Raw genomic sequence first — 22,261 nt, forward strand, 5'->3', positions numbered from 1 at the left:
CGTAGTGACCGCGCATGCGCGTATCTTAAACGGTTTGAGTTATTCTTTAATTGTGACCTTGAACCGACACACCACAACGCAACGCTTACAGTTGATACTATTAAAATTAATAACTGCGATATTCTTTTGTGGACAAACTGTACTAGTCTAGTCTAAACGTATGTACTACGGATTTTCGAACATAATCTATATTCGAAGCACGCGTAATCATGCGTTTAAAACACACCTTTATTTACTAATGCTTGTTTTATTATTTAACTCCAAGGATGAGTTATAAGGTTTAAAATAGTTCAAATATGATAGAAAACCCTACTGGAAATTTCTATACAAATTGTCATAATTCTAATGCTAACATCGGATCCAACCAGAGTTGATTGGAAAATACATTATAAAATCAAGGTGGTATTGCTGCCGTATGTAACAGGCTAGAAAGATGTTTCAATGCGAAACATATTTTTTTCTTTTTTAAACCCGCTCCATCGAGCAACATTTGTTTGTACGTTACGCAAGTTATCTACGTCACCTACTCACTTAACGTTACCCTGTGATTCCTATAATACTCTTATCATCTGTAAAAAAATTGGTTGTCTGTAAAGTCGGTTTACGGACGATAGTTTAACGTGACAACGTCATAAAAAACATTGATGAAATTATTGCATACTTTTATGGATAAAATTGAATCATTTTTATTGAAATATCACTATGTTGTATGTATACAAAGAAGGAGTGAAATGAAATCACCAATTTAATTGATAAATTTACTTTTATTTGCACTTATTAATTCAAATATGTTTATTACTTTTAACGAAGAGATTATTTTAACTATAACTTTTATACACGTTTGCTATTTAACTTCTTCCAATCTGTGTTATTCTGTTAAGGATAGGACGATGATAGGAAAAGTAGGAAACGAATGGGAGTGTTTCAAGTTTAATGTGCCTCGAAAAAGTCAAATCGATGGTTGTTCCAATCGAGTGGAAGAGAGAGAGATAGATGCGGCGCAAGCGTACAATGAGCGTAACGGGACAATGAGTCATCCTATTTCGTGCGTGCAGCCCGCGGTTTATCGATTTATTAGACGTTGTCACGTCAAAAAAAAAAAGAAGTTTCACTTCAAAAAAACTTCCCGTCGGTTCTTTGCCTTGTTCGCAATGGACGGGATGACGCGCGATATGTAGGGTTTCCCAGCAGCAACAGTTATTTGGTTTCTCTCCAGCTCCGCGCCGCCGCGTTTAACCCCCCCGCGTCGTTACATACTTCGGGCGGGTGATTGGTTCGTTCCTTGCTCTTCGACGCCGGGCGTGGGTGCGCCCGTAATCGCGTCCCTCGACCTCCCCCCCCTCCCCCCATTCCCCCCCAAAAGGTTCCTGACTCTCGGACACACGAACACACGCCTCTTTCCCCGCCCTCATATCTCTCCCGGACAGGAGAGGAATTTGCGATTCGCGTCTCGTCCCGCGGGCTTACCTGAAGTTCCTCTCCCCCCCCCCCCCACACTCCCCACTTCACCCCCCCCCCCACCTCCTCTTGCACTCAAGAATTCCAATTGGGACTTGGATCTACGCGGCAGCCCGGACAGGACAGGGTAAGGGGGGAAAGGGTACGACGGTAAGATGCATGACCACCGGAGTTCTTGCACGTTCGCTTGGTCACCCATTTTGGGACACCCGCGTCTCCGGGGAGGAGTGGGGGGGGGGGGGGTTTCTCTCTCTCTCTCTCTCTCTCTCTCTCCCCCCCCCCCCCCCCCCACAACTCGTCTCCTTCCTGGACCAACCATCCACTATCGTCCCTCTGCCTCTGCGCTCGTTCGTTTTCGTAAAGATGCCCTCTTAACACGTTTTTATTTGTTTTCAAACGTTGGCCCTTGTACTTAAAATGGCTTTCTCAACAGGAAAACACCTAGCATCTATCATCAAGCCAACGACTGTATTCGCGGGGGGACATGTGATTATTAAGAATATTGAATAGTTCGTGAGAAGTTCAACGACAGTGATGAAAATTCATTTGAAATAAAACAAAACATCTCTGTACATTGTTGTCTGCAACATGAGATATGGATGGCCAATTTTTAATGAAGTTTACAAAAATTAAAAATCGACAGAAATAACAATATTCTCGTTTACACGTATATTTAATTTATACGTTATAAGTTTGCTTATTTACCATATTTACTGGTGTTTGAACTTTTGTGTTTATATATTTTTTTCATACAGAAAAATATTTCCTACACCCCAATAATATTTTATAAGCATATACCATACTGAAAATTAGAAAATAATGTTATATTGTCCACGAAGAAGCATAAAAATTTTACTTTCACTTAAAAATTAAAATTGTTTTCAGTAGAGAAAATTTTATTGGGTATCTATCTACAATTTTAGCAAAGGCGCAGACATGAACTACTGTCTTTAAAGTGTGGGATTTATGGATGTATTTTGCATCTGGTAACTATTCCAGTAGTTTGTGGATTTTACAACGAAGAATAAATGATGGATTCTTCTTAGTTACAGAAAAACCTAATGCTTCGTATTACGACTTAGTTTAGTTCCAATGAAAGCAGAGGCAAAAAAATAGTGGTTCATATAAACGTGATATGTTTTAGTTTTTATTTTGTGTTGATCTGCCAAAGTTGATCGCTGAGAAACTAGTAAAACTCGACACACGAAAAAATTTAAGAAGATCCTTGAATAGTTTGCAGCAATGTGTACTTTTTTTGGTGAATGTTAAATAACATGTAGAATAACTTTGAATTTCACGGCAGCGCATCAGCGTGTGAACGTCTATTTCCCTCCTTCGTTTCCCCTGTTTCAAGCCTCGGGCTCGTGGGATAGCGAGGGGTCGTTACCACAACGCCGAACGTACAATAACGCCGAATGCCAAATTGACCGCAACGCCGACAGCTAGAAAACTGCTGTGTACCACAACGCCGAAATACAGTAACGCCGAAAAAATGTTGCTGCCACAGGAGCAAAATGAAAAACCAACTGAATGAATTTGTGTGCTAAGCTTACCTAACCTAACCTTTGTGCCAATCCTGCAATGACCATTTTTCGGCGTTAATGTATTTCGGCGTTGTGGTACAAGGCAGTTTTCTAGCTGTCGGCGTTGTAGTCAATTTGGCATTCGGCGTTATTGTACGTTCGGCGTTGTGGTGAGTCCCCGATAGCGAGCGGCGGTGACGGACTGCAGGAGTCCGGGATGTTTACACGACTCGCAGAAGGCCAAAACGTCGTTCCTGGAGGACGCAGAGGAAAGTGTAAGAGGTAAGGGATGGAGAGGTTTTTGGAAAAGGGGGGGGAAAAGTGGGGAGGTTGGCAGAGAATGAGTCACGGTCGACGGGGAAGCGTTATCTCCTGGAGAAGAGCCAGCTCGTGCGTCATTTGTACGTCGCCCTCCCTTACCGCTCCCGAGGGAGTCACTTTGAAGCGCGCGGCCACGGACGGCGATTTGTCAGGTGTAGTTCCTCCCTACGCGGGTTCAGGGTTGCTTGCCTGACAGAGAGAGAGAGAGAGAGAGAGAGAGAGAGACAGTCTCGCCGGTGGTTGGGGCTTGTTTGTTCTGCGGACGTCAAAAGCGCGTCCAGCCAACACCCACTGGACCTCAGAACCTTCACGCAAACCCTTCACTGGTGTTTTGGGTTGTCAACGATGTTACGAAATAAAAAAAAGACATTAAACAAAAATAAATGGTGCACACTATTTATCCTTCCTGAAAAGTGTCAGATATCTGTGTCAAAATGGTTTGTGATATAATAAAATATGGCTGCATAGTAATACAATGACAGAGCAGGAGGAAAAAAATTGAATACAAGATGGTGACAGTAATGTGAAAATCATAAATCCCAATCCTCAAGCACTGGGTCTCGTCAGTAATGATGTAATCAAAGACGGTAGAGAGTTATAGAATTCCAAGTGGTGGAAAGTTCTAGATGATGAACGGAAATGATGCAATGCAAGACGGCAACTGTAAATGACGACGTAATCCAAGGTGGTGGTCGGAAATGACGTAATACAAAATGGCTGCCAAATAAGTAAAATGATATAGCATGAGAAAATTTAATCCAAGATGGCGGTAGTAATGTCAAAATCCGAAATTAGAAGCCACAAGCCACAGGAATCATCACTGGTGATGTAATCCAAGTTGTCAGCCTAAAATAACTTAATCCAAGATGGCGACTGGAAATGACATAATACAGATTGCATCGGTGACGTCACATGTCAAAGGTTACAACAGTAACATCAGTGATTAAAGGTCACGAATCCGAAATCCGAATCCACTACCCACTGTCTCCGGAACCGCTATTTCTAACTACTTTAATGCACCATGTTGTTAAACTCAAAGTCAGAGGTGTAAAGCTCAATGCTCTTAACGATGACTTGAAAGAAAAAAAAAATGCACCATCAAAAATATATTTTTTTTTTGAATTACTAAATAATTTTAAATGAACAGAAAGTTTTTTAATCTAATTTTTTTCTTGAAATAAAACAAATCTTGTATAAACACATAGTTTCATGTTTTCCTACTTACTTCCAGCCCGGGTTTCACAGTCAAAAAAAGAAAACTACGTGAAAACTTTGAAAGTTGATCAAAAGGAGTAATATTTTCGATTGCATTAAGTCACGGCCGTGCAAGCCAGCTTTGATGTACTACACCGTCACGTAGCCACTGGAACTGTTACATCTTTGGTTTCTTGTGGCCTCTCGTGTATCTATTCTTGCATTAATGTTTTTTTTTTTTTTTTTTGGGAATGGCTCAGGTTTCTTTGTCCCTTCCTTATCGGTTCGTCACTCACTGTCGAGCGTGTTACAAGCTTACTTCAAGCTTAGTTATGATGATTACGATACAGACGTGAGTTGGCGAGTAAGAGACTTCGGTCCTTTGTAGTCGCTCTGCTAAAAATCACCACCTTAGATTTCCGAAGAACACTGGCCACTAATTATATGGCGATCTTCCTAACTGTACTAATATATCATAATACAGTATGTCCAAAAAATAAATGTCCCCGTTTTAAAAATTAATAGTATCCGATTGTAAGCGTTGTAGAGTGTTGGTTCAAGGTCACAATCGAAGAGTAACTCAAACAGAGTTTTAGATAAGCGCATGCGCGAATACTGCTGCGTTGTTTTCTCGCTTGTAGTGCCAAAAATTTTGAGAGAATGGCTCTATCCCCAATTAATGGAAGGTAAACGTGTAAACTTATTTGTCAACAAGATGGAGCCCCTCCCCATTGGAATCTCTTTGTACGAACGCGGTTGAACGTCGAAGTCCCTGACCCTTGGATTGGTCGTAATGGTCGAGACGACAGAGCTCTTTTTCGCTGGCCTCCACGTTCACATAAAGCCATTCGATTGTATTTCCTTCGGGGCTTCATAAAAGATCGTGTCTACGCATCGCCGCTGTCGATTCGCCGAGGAATTTCCAGAATTGAGACACAGAATTGAGACACAGAATTGAAGAGGCTATTTCTTTCATTACCTCGGATCTGTTAAAGTGTGGGAAGAATTAGGTTGGATGTGTACTATATAACTAAAGGTGCACATATTGAACCTAAGTAAGAAAAAAAATAGGCCAGTTTACCTTTAATTTCGTGTATAATTTGTTGTAAATAGTTTAAATTAATCAGTTATAAAATTAAATCTAGGACATTTTTTATGAGCATCCTGTATGTTTTCAACATTAACTGACTAGACATCTTTAGCAGTATTAAAAATAATTTAAACAATTGTTTAAAAATGATTTTACGGAGACCCATATTTAATGGTTTACTGTGGCATTCATGGGATGGGAGTAAAATACCTTGCCACTTTATATACATATATGATATTTATTTATTTTAAATGTAAGTTTTTGTGGCTTGTCATTTGTTTTTACTATGCCATGTTTAAATATCAGCATATTTACACCCAAGCCTTACCTGTACCTTAAACACGGGACCTCTCGCACCGAACTACAATGCGGAGTGGTCAGCTACGGGATCATCTTTGCGCAGTTGAACACAACAACCACGACCATACATCTGAAACACCGGAAACTCGACGTTGTTTATCTGTAACTGCATACAATCGCCGACTATACTGCCATCTATGAATCCACAATTAAGTTACTTCATCGAAAGTGCGTGACAGGAGTATCGAAAAAAATAATGTAAATGCCTTTTAAGCTCGAACGTTACTGCACAGTAAAATATTTATAGTAAAAAATACCCGAGGACTAGTCAGGATGCTCGATGCCATTTCAGTACGCAGAAAGTGTTTCTTTTTTTTTGAAAAAAAACCCGTAATTCTCTATAGTATGGACTAAATTACAGCTGCTAATTTCGTTTTTCTCAGTTATTATAGAAAACATCAGGCGGTAACACATTACCGTGAAAGAAACCCACATTTAATAAACAACAACGTTGCAAATATTTAAAAATTCGTTAACATAATATTTCTGTGATAAGCACTTAAAATTAAAATTTTATCATAAGGATTAACGCTCTCTTATGAATTTACGAAATAACCAGCTCATTACAGTGGCGCGACCTCTCGTGCCGATTTTAAGCACAACTTGGGGGAAATATAGTGGCTATTCGAGTTGCCACCCGCTGATTGGGCATGGACTTATACAATCGCTCCTCTTTCCCTCCTCCTCCCGCACCATCTCACCTGTTGTTCCTGCCCCCTTCCCAGTCACCGCTGCTGGACCAATATTGACCGTGCGCGCGGCCATTTGCCGGGACAAACATTCCGACAGGGGGCGACTTGGACGTGTGCATCCCGCCTCAGCAAGCTAGGCCCGGGCGATGGCTTCCTGCCCGCGAACCCCTGACCGCAATCCTCCACTGGGGATCAACGTTGGCCCATAGGGGAGGAACTCCAGTGGCCGAGTAGTTCTGAGCCCACCCGCTAGATGGCAGCTTTCATAATATTATCTTTGAAAGAATTGTGCAATGGGAGTGCATGACTTGATGTAAGCTTTTGGACATACGCCATTGCCAAACACTTTTTCTGTAGAATAAAACTAAAAAACTGTCTTTTGGGTATTTTTTTTAGTTTTCTTCTACAGAGAAAGTGCTTACCAATGGTGGATGTCCAAAAGCTTACATCAAGCTTTCATAATATGTTTCTACCATTCCCATATCGATCGTGAGATGTAATGAATAAGACAATATAAGGCAAACAAACCGTTGAAAATTAATTTACCTTATTATTATTTTTTTGGCCGCATTTTTTTGGAGTCTGACAGACCAATAATTTTAATCTGATATTAATTCTTATGGAACTTAGCTAAAGTATAGCGCTTCGCTATGCACGAGATGAACCCGACGGGGGCGCGGAAGACTGCCATATCGGAAATCTACCATAATAATAGTATTCCGCCTGGCCTCTTCGAAAAAGGCGGAAAAGTTTCAGCAGAGTTTATTTTTGAAATACTGCAAGCCTATGCAAAGCCCATCAACATTCGAAATGTACGAGCCTATGTCTCCCCTAGAGTGCCCGTGCTGCTTTCCCTGTGCCAACAAACAAAACTACACAGAAATATTTCCCTCGCATTTCAACATCTTAAAAATACATTTGGTAGAATTTAAATAATTTATTATTGACATTAAAAACCTTAACATCTGAGTTTATTGTGTTCAGTCACAGAAAACATCACATAAGAAAATCCTTGAATGTTTTCGTTGGATTTGCACTCATTAAATAATGATCTACAATTACTTCAATTATTCCAGTGTGCAAAAATGTAAATTCTATGAAGCTGGTTACATTACAATTTTACAAGTAAGGCCATTTTCCTCATTCCGTATAATGTATAGGTAACACATGTATTTTTTTTTAATCATCGAAATAAGAATACAGTGCTACCTATATAACATTTTTGGAAACATTTCTTTCTTCTCATCCGCGATCTGGATATGATTTGTTATTGCAACTATCACCGTCTGAAGCGCTATCTGTAAGCTTTAAAGTTAACAGTTAGAGGGTTGACAGCGCTACCTACCGAGTATTCGATACACTACTTCGAGGACAATGCTGCTGTACTCATTCCATGGAGGGTGTAAGAAAATATGGCAAAATTCCGTCTTGTCCTTTGGACTTATGGCAGATTTCCGTTATGGTACTTTTCCGCCTTTTTAGAAGAGGCCAGGAGGAATACTCCCATTATGGTAGTCTTCTGATATGGTAGTCTTCCGTGGTCCCAATTCGACGGCGAACACGATGACGTCACAGGCAAAACAAACACGCACAGACTTGATACATCAATTGTGGGCTCAACTTTTGTTGACGCATTATTAGTACCGTAGCTATTCGCGATTCAGATCTGACGGTATTTTGTCACTCAAGGAAGTTCGAACGACTATCACTGTAACGAGCGCATAGAAATTTTCATCGTCAAAAATTTTAATGATTGAATTTGACGTACCAGTACTTCGCATGTGCACAACAGTGGGTTTGAATCGGACATCAGGAACTCTTCGGCCCGGCTTGAACAGGTCAGGTTTCTTCGCAGGGTTTAATAAAGTGGATTGTTTGTCGGGTTGTCTCCTCCGCCTCAAGTTCACGATCGGGAAGCCTAAGATGTACATCAAGTTCTGTCCCTGCCCGAACACGCCCGACTATTCACCTTCGGCCAACCTCGGGTTTATTTATATATATTTATATTGATATGTTTATTTTAATGTAGCTATACTAACCTGGACAGAACTTAATGTACATCTTAGGCTTCTCTTCACGATCGAGCGGGAAGTTTTCCGAGCTAGCTCTGTCAGGCGCGGGTTTAAACCCGCCAGTCTTCCCCCCCCCCCCTTCCCAACAGGGGGTCGTTTATTCGCACGCCCCATTTGACCCATTGTGCAGGCTCGACGTCGCCGCACGAGCGCTGCCTCTGGCCCGGCCCGCATTAGCGAGATGGGCTTGCCTCCCGCTAAGTTGGCAGCACTACGGATCATAGAGCACCCTTCGCGTAGAACGTTCTACGTTCATCCCGCGCGCGTGGCAATCAAATTACGTACGTGGACGCTTCCGAAGATAAATTAATTTTCAAAACCAAAAATTCAAGTCAATCACGACCCGCAAGTCACAATACATATAAAATCATTTACGTAATTAAAATATGATCCTTGAAAAAAAGATAATTTAATTGGAAATACGATCATCGACCATCATACTTCTCTTGCGATTGTGACAGAGCATCCCGCATCCCACATAAATATATATATATATATATATATATATATATATATATATATATATATATATATATATATTTACCTCAACACAACACGTGGCGCCATCTGTTGGCAGGAATAATAACTAATTGTAACAAGTCCTGTGACGAGATCGTATTCCTGTGGCGAGATCTTATCACACCACGTTGAATTTTCGCCCAAATGAGCTTCCTTTTTTTGTCAAATGCGTGTCGTGTATGTGTGTTGAATATTCATTGCGTGTCCTGTGTGGACATTTTAAACCACTGGCATTTTTGAGAACTAATACGGCGAATTTTACCTTACAACGAAAATTTTTCCCTTGAAATAGGGATTTTTTTTTGTGATTTAAATTTTTTTTGCGGACTTTTTTTTCCGAAAAACTGGACATTTTGGCAAATTTTGTAAAAAAAATTTGATGAATATAGAGTCATTTATGGCAATTTTCGCAAATTTAAGGGACGAGGTCAAGGTAGATGACAAGGTCAAAAGTCATTATCAACGACTTCCAAAATAGCTGCTGTGACGTCATAATTCAAGATGGCGGACATCAGCTCCGGTTGTATACCCAGAACCCAGGCGCCATACCGGCCAGTATACATATACTGCTCACACTATTCACATAAAAATGAATTATACTTACAGAGTGAATTGCACAAATCGTTAACTCTTTTGCACACGCATAAATAAATGTTTATGTCATTTAAATAAAATAAAATAAATACATTAGAGTCCATCGTTAGCCGTTACAAAAACTGGAAAGTAGACAAACAAGCATCGTTACGAGAATTTCGTAGCATCACTGCTGCGTCATTTCTACCTCTCCCCTGCCGTCTCCCCATCCGGCCGTTAGAAATAGCATATAACATGCTGCGCTACGTGCCTACCCCCGTCTTCCCATTCGACCGCTAGCGCATGCGTTCGAGTGGCGTCGCCGCTGACGCACTCTCCTCCTCTACCGGTTCCCCCACCACATACATAACTGTTCCCCTCATGCGATAGGAATTTTCGTAACGCTCGAAATTGTAATCCGCTTCAGCAAATAAGTCTCACTTGAAAATTTGTTTTAATATTTTATCATTGAAAGAAATATGTCGAGAAAATTCATGTAAATAAATTCAACTCTTTACTACTGAAACCAGGGGAAACCCAAAGGTTATGGCAAAAAAAAAAAAAAAAACATTACTCCCGAAATCGAGTAGCATTTCTCCTATGATTTTTCGCAAACTCAAGTGAGTTTTCGAGAAATATTCCGATTTACATTACAGTTCGAAACATGTATTATCGTTTTTAGCATCTCAATGGTTCAAGTCGCCGTGAAAAAACGTACAGTGAAACGGTTTCTATGACCGCATGTGGATCTCTTGAGACGCACCATACTGTCAGATATTACAGAAATATTTACGGACTTTTCTACGAAAAATTTAACTCATATACACGAAGCGTTCTTCACAATTTCAAATAACTGAATCTTCGCAGAAACTACGGCGTGGTTTCGTTCTAAACAAAGGTAAGCACACACGTGTGCAAAACAAGGGTGTTCTTGCTGGAGACTTTGCCAGTTTTTAAATGTTTTGCTAATATAACAAGAATATGTTTTTTATGGATTCTTGCATAAAGTATTTAAATGGAGAAAGTTGAATTAATTTACGAAGACCCCTTCGTAAAATGATGGTGCAAATTTTTTGACAGTGCGACTTGACAAAAAAAACTCAAGAATTTTTTTTTGGCCCGGTTGCACACGAGAAACTTCCTCACTTCCACGTGTCTTTCTGACCTGTACCACGTGATCCCTTGACCAACGGAACCCTCCTCTCCCTTTCTCCTGACTTTCCCTGGAGCGAGATAAAAGGAGAGTGTCTTGAGGAATCTCCACTCGAAAACTTGTTCACTTTCGCGGGGAACTCTTCCCCCCAAGTTCCGTAGAACCTTATCTACTCCCTTCCAAACCCCCTTCCTTCATTCCTCACCCCGCTGATAACGGGCGGTTGGAATTCAATATACGGGGACTAGGCTTCGTCTCCCTGTTTGTGTTTCCTGTTTCACGCGCGGTTTTACGTCTCGGGGAGGAGAAATAGCTGGGAGGCGTGGCGGCCCAGGAGGAAGACGTATGTGGACAAAGAATTTCCTCCCATCAGGGAAAGAAACCGCAGGGGAAATATGACGAAGAGAAGCAACCATCAAGCCACTGGTATGTTCTGAGCTCCTCCGCGAGACATCAATCTATTTCTTCTTTCTTTCTTCTTTTGACTCGTACGAAAAGTTCGAGATACACATTTGTCATTTTGGAACGCCAGTCGAGTTCAAGTTCTCTACCATAATTTCGCTTTTTTTTTTTTTGATGAAAAATATTGGTTCGAAGCGATTTGATTTGGATTTAGAAGTTATTTTAATAGGATCCCCAAAGTCCAGGAAAGGTCGAGTTAGTCATATCGTTTTATCAACACACATGCATTTTCTAACGAGAAAATTTAAGGAAAATTTTAAAACCTTGCTAAAATAATAAATTGCAATGTATCACTTAGAATTACGTAAGGCAACCACAAATATTTCTCTACTAATCGTTTGAGTTTACAGTTTTTGAACATATACGATGGTGTCGAGACCCCCACAAATGAATTTTATATAGCGAACAAACTTCAGTTACAATGATGGATTTTACAAATCAATGTCAAAGCAAATTAACTAAAATTTAAAATGTTACTGAAAAAAATTATAATTTATTTAATAAGCGTCCAAGTCGGTCTTCGTGTGCAACCATCAACCACATATTTGCTCCTGGAAGTTTATAAATGGGTTTATTACTCAGCAATAACATCGTACTACCAGATTATCTCCAAAAGTATCCAATTTAAACTATCTTAAATAGCATGACTGCTTTAAAATTGTCTTTCTTGGCTATATATATATATATATATATATATATATTTGAAGCAACACTAATTTCGTTGTATAAAAAATATAAATAAATGTTATAAATTAATAACGTGTCTAAACAACTGTAATATATCAAAGGGAATAGACAGACAATTTTATCTGGCAGTAAATGAGTCAATATCAGTGTATGTGTGTGTTTTTGGATCAACGAAAAAAAATTCTGAATTTTGTTTACTGTTGATTTTAAAAATAATTTCTTTGGAAATTGTTGCTAAAACAGTTTTTTTTGTAAATGTATGCTAATAATAAAACTTTTCAAAGTTAAAAGTGTGTACCTTAGATGACATTTTGAAAAAAATTAACATTATTTAATACTCAAAAATATATATATTTTTTTAAATGGTGATTGTTTATGTTTATCTGTTTATTCCGACAACACTCGATAACTACTTGACAAATTATGATGAATCTTATTTAGGTCTTTGGCTAACTTAAAACAGTAGGCTACATATAATTGAATATATCCACCCTTAATGTGGGGGGGGGGGGGGGTGAACAAAGTGGACAATATGGTTTTGAGATAAATATATGTTATCTCCAACCTAATCTGCAATAGAAAATATTGGGTACCAACATTAAAAAAAAAAAACTAAAACTCGCAACCACCAGATCATGTAAGAATTTTCAAAAGTCGAACAGACTTAATTAATGAGCAGCCACACCTGTTTTGAAATATTTTGCCAGGGCGTTGCGTGGGGGCCCGTTCCCGAAAGACAGCCGTCGGAGGTTTTTGTGTCCGTTCACGCGGAGAACGAACGTGACCGCGCGCAGTCGACAGGACGCCAACCCCCCGGGGGGGGGGGGGGGGGGTGGGGAGGTTTGAAAGCCCGCGAGACTTGACGTGGCGTCGAGGAGAGAGGCTGGGGGCTATCGCGGCCCGCCAGGGACAGAGACCCCCCCCCCCCCCCCCCATTCCGACCGACCCGTCCATCAGGCGCGCGCCACACTTTCCCGTACCTACCTCTCGCACGTCACAGCTTCGTCTCCTCAGCGGGGCCTACGTCGAAGGTCCTCTCCAGGCGCGTGTCTGCGTCGGCCACTTGATGGATCCAGAAGACGGGGGGGGGGGGGGGGGGGCATAGCGGCATGGCCCTCCCCTGAACCCGGAATACATACATACATACATATTTAATTAATCTCCCAACTCCTTACCATAGTTTCTCCAAACTTACTTTAAGTGTTATTCTACTGCAGTGCTATAGATAACAGGACGTTTTTTTTAACTACAAATAAAAACCAACTAAATATTTAAATTCTAAATGTACGAAAATTGTATTAGAAAATTTTAAGTTGGCCCTCCCCTGACCTTCATTTTGGCCCTCTCCTGAGCATCATTTTGGCCATCCCCTGACCTTCATTTTGGCCCTCTCCTGAGCATCATTTTGGCCATCCCCTGACCTTCATTTTGGCCCTCTCATGACCATCATTTTGACCATCCCCTGACCTTCATTTTGGCCCTCCCTTGACCTTCATTTCGGCCCTCCCCTGACATACATTTTGGCCCTCTCCTGACCTTCATTTTGGCCCTCCCCTGACCAACATTCTGGATCCGCCCTAGCCTCTAGCGCGGCATCCCCTCCGAGGCCCCCTACCACAGACTCCAAAATCATTCACACCCAAACACATCAAAAACGTGCGCACAGACACAAAACGCGAGGTTATGGGCGGCAACACGTGGCCTGGGACTCTTCGCGAGCCCCCGTGGATCTTTGCCACGTTCGCTTCCGAAGCGCAAATATCGAATGAGTTGCACAGGGGCGGGTAGTGGAAACACTCTTTAAATGTAATTTTAAATATTTGTTGAATTTAAAATGGATCTTACGTTTGGAATTTAGCTTTCGGTTTAAGAGAGCTGTCTTGGTTCTTGAGATCGAGCCGCGTCGAAGTAATGTCGACTTACATCGATCGCCCTGCATTGCAACAGGCATCACCATGATCTCTCAACCCTGTAGACGGCTGCTGCGATTCACAGGGAAACTTCCAATTAAAACCACTCCTCTGACTTGGCTGACGTGGCTCCGACGTGACCTCGAAAGTCCAAATTTTAGGCCAATTTCGCTTTTATCCCAGGAGATTTCATTTTTAAAGTTTTTACTTTTTATAAACTCTGTTTATTCATAAATATAGCACAATTTTAAACCAATACCAAACTTACTTGTTCAATGATACTTATCTCTTCTTAACTGAAGAGTTTTACCACCCACCAGAAACATCCCATGGGAGAGGGTCAATTGTCTATCCTGCCCTACCTTGTACGGTGTTGAAATAAATGGTTGATTAACTCTCACGAGAGTACTTTAATTTCCCCCAAAAAAGTCATAAGTACTTAAGTTAATAATCGGTTTAAAATATTCAAGTGCATCAAAACTTTTTTATTTCCCCTCGTGACACGTGACTTCTCTCATACTTGACAAGAGCATCAGTGTTCGCCAGAGATTCTGTGAGTTTTCCGGTTTCTCTAGAAACAATTTGCAAAGTAGGTAGTAGGCACAAATATCAGAAATATTGATAGGGTCGGTACCTTCTTAATAGTCTAGGTTACAAGGTCTTGTTTGAGACCATGGAGCCAGGAATTTTTTTTGGGAGTTGGCATTCTAAGGCGTTTTTAAAGTCTCTTTCTACCTCCCTCACCATCGCCATATTGAAACACCTAAATCTTTACCTTAGATTGTGATCACGCCTGATGATAGTAAATAAGTATGAATTTTGATTCCTGTCGTTGAAAATAGCAACTTACATAATATGCAGTACTCTTAAAACTGTTTTCACAATGCCAAAAATACACCTTGCTAAATTGTTTGGCTGTCCCAAAAGCATGGTGTAGACCATCAATTGAAAAAAAAAGCGGCCTTACGCATTACACACGCAGTTATTCATTAATGACCACTTTTTTTTTACAAAACAAATGATGTCAGGCCCGCCTTTAGTCATCTTTTTTTTTGTTTCTTTTTCCGTAGCGGTAACCAGCGAGTTCATGAGGGAGGGGGGAGGGGATACCTCATCCGTGGGCTTCATGGCTCGGGTGTTTTTGATGCAAATCCAATTTTCTTCCTTCGCCGTAAACGAATTTTTATTTCTCCGTGGTGTATTTGCCGTAAATACTTTACGGGAGTAACCCGCCCTCCCTTCTAACCCCTTTTCCAGGGTTTGCAAATCAGGAAACAAACCGTAAACCAAGACCAGAGGATGACTGCCTATTCTTCTTTGGTTTGTAGCCCCTGTGGATGCCGCATGTTCTTTAAAGGCATCACCCGTGAAAGAGTATGTCTATTGGCGCCTATGCGGTTGTTCCCAATCCATGAAGTACTTTCAGTTAATAAGTTTATCAACTACACGAGATATGGAGCTGGGTGGTACAGGAGTATAAATATGGACTTTCACTTACGATGAATTGGGGCCGAAACCCAGACGTTCAATCCTGATTTTGGCCTTCCGTACACAGAAAAAAAAATTATGCACTGTTACAAAATATTCCTTTGGAAACCAATCAGTAGTATAGGATAGCCGGACCGAGCGCAGGGTCCAGGGTGTGGAGGTGGAGCCGATCCACATCTCTGACGTCACGGCGGCAAAAATTCCTCAAAATTCCTCAAAAATGACTCAAAATGACTCAAAAATTCCCGTTTTGAGGAAAAATTTCCCGTTTTATTCCTTAAAAATCCCAGCGGCTGAAAATTCCTAAAACTGGCTGAAGCATCCTTAACTCAAGCCTCAGTTAAGCCATTTATAGGATTATGACGTCACCGCTGCAGTTTCCGTTACGCCCGCCATCTTTAAATTTACTATCCGATTTTAATGAAATAAAAAAATTTTAAAATTTATAAAAAAAATTCAATTAATAAAATTTTAATAAAAAATATTTTAAAAACATACATTAACGACACGGAGCTCGGAGTCCTCGGTTCGAACCCGGTGAGGGCGAAAACAAAATAAAAATGGCGACCGATCCTTCCACCACGGAAGTCACCTACAGACTAACCTACCACCACCAATAACAAGGTCAACTAGTATGATGTCATGTCCGCCATATTGTCTTCGTCTGCTGGTAGCTATCATCATCTTGTTATCGTCGGCGAGAGTGCGCTGACTCCATGTTAGTTTAATTCTTATCCGCTAGAGTGCAGTAATCAATTATTGCTGTGTCACCCGCCATCTTGTCATTTGGCCGCCATCTTGAAAATCCGTAATTATTTAGCTAGAAATTCGGGAAAAATTCCAAAATTCATTTAATAAATCACTCATTAATTTACACATTGATTCGATCCGCTCCTGTCCTCGGTTCGATACCCGATCGAATCAATAATGTTTAATCTTATGTAAAAAAATAATAATTTCATTATACCATGGTCAATATTCTTAAAGAGACTTTAAACCTCTACTACCATCATCCTATCAGACATCAAGACCCTATATTGGAAATTCATAATTTCAATGCTTGAGATTCAGGAAAGAGTTCAAAATTCATTAAATAAATTTGTAATCTATATACTGATTAATTAGATCGACTTAGGTCCTTGGTACGATTCTGGACGATGAAAAAAATTAAATATAACATCAATTTAACATAATAGTAACAGGTTCGAGGAATAAAACACCACAAGTTCTTTTACAAACATATTATTTATTAAATAATTTCTATTCTACTACAGGATCACTAACGAAAGCCAGCAAATTTATAATTAATCATTTAGTTCCGCATCGGTGTGAAATGACTAATTCTTAGCTCCAATCGGTTTATACTAGACAGAGTCCAACCAGAACCTTTACTGACATAGTTCTCCTCTTCTTGACAGAGTTTCTGGATACCGTTTTTAACAGTTTGCTTCACATCGTCAGAACTGTAAATTACTGCAGCCGATGTCTTGAATACACACTTCTTCACTTTGTCATCTAATGGATACGGCTTTCCATATAGACAGTCCAACCACAAGTTATATTTTAATGGACCGTTTGTTGCTACGTCATCAGTAAGCTGATTGAGTATGTCCTGTCTGATATCATCAAGAAAAGTACAAATGTCCTTCGACTCACCGAACGTATTTAGATAATAATAGTCTTTCAACGTTCCACGAAATGCAGACTGCGCCAAGTAGAAGCCATTATCGTTTACTTATAATGCACCGAACACAGTCTTAGGTTTATTTTCATGTTCAGACGTCATAGCAATCGGTTTCTGCACATCTGTTTTTTTGCTTGTACGCTCACGAGCCTTCAATCTAAAGCGAGGAGTCGAAATGTCGGCAGGTAGTTCAGCAGGAGCACAGACTCCACCTTTACATTTTTTCGCATGATGTCGCAAACTGTCAATTCGAGTAAACCATTTAAGGCACTAATCACAGCGAAACTTCATGCGAGAAGGATTCTTCGTGCATTTGCTCCGCTCATGTCTTCGTGCATCATGGGAAAATGCGAACGACGTATCACAGTAGCTGCAAGGATACCGTGGTGATGAAGACGAGCCTTTCAGACCTGATCCAGATACTGGCGTTGCAACAGTAGTACCATTTCCAGGCATACTCTTATGCACATCGATGCATCGTTGTTGCGTCGAAACCTTTACTTTCTGCCGCACAGCAGGACCTTTGCATGCCTTCATGTGCGTTTTCATATTATCTTTTCTGGCAAACTGCCTATGACATTTCTCACAGCCAATCATTTTGCGATATAGGTTCTTGGCACATTCTCTATTCTCATGTCGTCGAGCATTGCTGTTGGTTGAGAAAATCTTGTCGCAGTAACAGCACCGATGTTCGTTAGTCGTTGTTGAATCATCACCCATTGAAGTCTCCATTGATGGCGAAACAGCGTCCGTTGAGTTTTCCTGTACAGCCAGCACTACCGGCATTAAAGTCTCTTCTGCTGGTGGTATCACATCTGTTGAAATCTCCTCCAATGTTGACGTCGTCGTTGTCAACGGGATCTGCACCTTCTCCATTGTAGCTGTCGTCAAGGTTCCCGTAGTCGACGGTACAACCTCCATCGAGTTCGACGTTAAAGACGGTAAAGATGCCATCGAGGTCTCAAGAACAGCTAATTGACACGACTTATGCACCAGAAGAAACAAACTAGGCGATCCTTACACCGCCGACGTCAGTAACAAACTGAGCGACCTGCTGTCTAGGACTCGCTTATATACATGCACAGTAAGGAATAATATGCTAGTCAAATCAAGAACCATTTACAATAATACTAGAGTCAAATCTACAAATTAAAAAAGAGGATCATTTTATCGAAAAAAAATTCGATCTCTCCAATATACGCCAGGCTCCAAGAGCTACAATTCGCGTCATCAGATCCATCTACAGTTTGCTCCTATGCTTCAATTGACCATTAGCTTCAAGTGCTCCAACAGCTCCATCAGCTCCAACACGTAATGTACGCAATGTACGCGCAATACATGCAATTTACGTGCAATAAATGTAATTATCACACAGTACACACAGGAAACGGAACGTACACACAGTACACACAGGAAACGGAACGTACACACAGTACACACAGGAAACGGAACGTACACACAGTACACACACAGGAAACAGAACGTACACACAGTACACACAGGAAACGGAACGTACACACAGTACACACAGAAAATGGAACGTACACACAGTACACACAGGAAACGGAACGTACACACAGTACACACAGGAAACGGAACGTACACACAGTACACACAGGAAACGGAACGTACACACAGTACACACAGGAAACGGAACGAACACGTAATATTCACGCAATTTACGCAAAGTACATGCAATGTACGCAATGTACGCAATATATATGCAATGTACACACAATGACTACGCTTCGTTCGCGCAGGACAAGCATTTAATGAAAACGAAGCACGTTTGGACGGAAATTCTATAAAACGAAAGCTCATTTAACGAAAAGGAGGCGCATTCTCTCGTTCATCCAACTTGGTAGGTTGCGATCGCCAATGATAAGTTAGGATATAATCTCTCCAACAGTCTATGCATCCAACAGTTTATATTTACATTAGCCATCGACTCCAACAGTCATTGGCTCCAACAGTCATTGCCTCCAACAGTCATTGGCTCCAACGGCCTTTTGGTTCATCAGCCCCAATTATATTTGGTTAGAATGCTACGACTCTAAGAGACTATGAGACTACAATTCTACGAGTGTACAAGACTCCTCCAACTACCTTCAAGTGTACAAAGCTCCAACTACTTCAGCAGCATTATGTTATAAGATTACATGACTGCTTGTTTACATAGCTACAAGTCAACGAGGCTACTTGGCTACGTAGCTACAAGTATACGAGGCTCCAAGACATCATGACTACGCGACTACGAGCCATGAGGTAACGAGACTACGTGACTACGGGTATTCAAGCTTACGAGACAGCGAGGCTACAGAGCTACGAAGCTTCTAGAACATAAGTTTACGAGACTGCGAGAATACAGGACTACAAGTCTACACGAGTACTTGACTACGAAGCTACAAGTCTACATGGCTCCAATTGCGGCATCTGTCTTCGGATGAATTTTCTCTTTGGCTCCAACTGCTACAGCAGCATTATGTTATAATAGTACAAGGCTACTTGACTACGAAGCTACACATCTACAAGGCTCCAATTATCGCATCTGTCTTCGTCGGCATTTTCTCTTTTGCTCCCACTGCTCCAACAGCATTATGTTATATGATTCCATGGATACTTTGTTACGTAGCTACAGGTCTACGAGGTTCCAATGCATCATGTTTACGAAGCTTCCAGAACACAAGGTTACGAGACTGCGAGGCTACAGGACTACGAAGTTTCCAGGACACGAGGCTACATGGCTACGAGACTACATGACTCTAACTGATTACAATAGCACCACTCAGTGGTGAGAGTTAGGTTATCTAATGCAAAGCAAATTGATGCAAGTAGTTCTGACTGTCATCAACAGATGTAGCCACGTGTTGCTTGCAGGTAAATATTAATTAGTTATTTTATGTGGGATGCGGGATGCTCACTAACGATCGCAAAAGAAGGTATGCTTCGCTAGACACCAAGGAGAAGGAAGTTCGTCTTACATGTTAATGCTTCGCTGATGTCTCATGACATATTATTTGACTGAGTAATGGTTGTTTATTTCTTTAATTCCACCTGGTAAAATTATTGCAAGTGTCAATTTATTAGCAGAAATCCACTAATTTAAAGTAACTCTGAATAAAATGACATAACTCATTAAGTAAATATCCTTCATGCAGAGATCGATTTCACACAAATAATCAGCAGCACTCGGAGAAAATCATTAGATGTCTAGCCAGGAATAACCAGAAGCACTTGGAGAAAACCATCAAATTATTAACAAGAATAATCAGGTACACGCGGAGAAAACGTAATGACAAGAATAATTGGGAGCACACGGAGAAAACCATACACATATTGAAAAGAATATTCATGAGCAAACATAATAACAAGAATAATCGGGAGCACACGGAGAAAACCACCACACGTTTTCTTTGATATCATAAAATTTCAGAGAAAAAATATTTAAAAAAATAAAAAAATATATTAATAAAAAAATACATAAATAGATTCTGCTAGCTTGTGAACTTATCATTGTTGAGCAAAGATGTTTCATCCAAGCATATTGTTTGAAACCATGGGAAAGATAATCGATTATTAAACAATTGGACTTTATTTTATTTTATTATCCTTACCGATGTGCGCATTCAGGGAGCAGTTTACAAATGGCCCAACATGTTTCTTGATCACTGATTTTTACACCATAAGATGTAAAATATGCTTTTTTTTTTTTTTTTACAAAGTCAGTAAAGGTTCTTTGATGTTTTTGAACTACAAACTCACAACGTGTATAACAAAACGTGTTAGGACAGTTTTTACAACGACGGTTAGCCATACTTAGAACACATGGGCAAAACACTGAAAAGTGAGGTTGAGTTGACTTAAAGAAAACTAATAGCTGTCCCATTTCCACAAAACTGCCAACCTAATAACATTTTATTTTAATGTTTGTTCCACTGTAATAAAATGCAAAATATTATATTGTCGCGGGTTGAAATTTTGCAGGGTTGTTGAAATCAAATTTAGGGACTTTACTGACGGGACTCTGGGCTGGCTGCTCTGTTCACTCGTCAGCGCAAGTGGCGTGACCATGTAATTGGGGCACGGGGCCGGCGCGGCGCGCTGCGGGCTTGCAGAATTTTGTTTGTTTGTTTGGCCGCGCGCTGGCGCAGCCACGGGCCGCAGTTACTGGGGCGCGCTGTCGTAACAAGCCGCGCGGTGTGGCCTGCACATTGGGGTAGAGGGGGGGGTAGCCTTCCCAGATGTTCTAGTTAGTTGTTTAGTAAATTTGACTTCAATAACGAGCTTTTGTTATGGTAGGCGCGGCAGGGCGCGCGAATTTAAGCGCAAGTGAGTGGTGACTCAGGCTCACTCAGGCGGAGGCTATGCGTCTCACCTGTGGTCACGAGTTGTTAGTTCGTTCGTGATGTAGGAATTCAAGCTTTCGGGCGGAAGCTATGGTCGACGCCAGAGGCCACGAGTCGTTTAATTTAAGTTAGGTCATAATGTAGTCGTCAAGCTTTCGGGCGGAGGCTATGGCCCTCGTCAGGGGTCACGCGTCATAGTTTTTAAAATGTAATGTTCGTTCGGGATTTCAAGGGCAGGAGAGGCCCCTACGTTATTTTTTTTAAAGTAATCGATCAAGAAAGGCTTTTCGGAAAATGTGAGTATGGACTTATCTTTGTTTTAATTTTAAGTATTAATTATGATTTGAGGTATTCGGAAGGACTAGGGAAGTGTTTAGTGAAGTTCTCTCATTCTCTCTCTTGTAAGGTCGTTCAATCGTTAAGGAAGTAAAGAGATTATTGTTTTAAATTGTAATCCCGCTATTTAAATGTTCTTTAAAATGATGTTGAGTATTTGACTTTAAGAATAAAATAATTTTAATTAAGTATTATGTTATTTTGCAAAATCTCCTTAGTTCAGCTCTCACCAGACATCCTGTACGGGATGACGAACCTATGATCCTAGGTACAGTAAAGTATTTTATGAAGTTAAGACTAGTTGATGCCAAGCGAGTTGTTTCTATGTAAAGAGCTACGATTCTCGCCCTCCCCCCTCCGAAAGTGGATCGTGACAGAAATGGCGGTGGCACC

The sequence above is a fragment of the Bacillus rossius genome, chromosome 15 (genome assembly GCF_032445375.1).
Source record: "Bacillus rossius redtenbacheri isolate Brsri chromosome 15, Brsri_v3, whole genome shotgun sequence".
NCBI lineage: Eukaryota > Metazoa > Arthropoda > Insecta > Phasmatodea > Bacillidae > Bacillus > Bacillus rossius.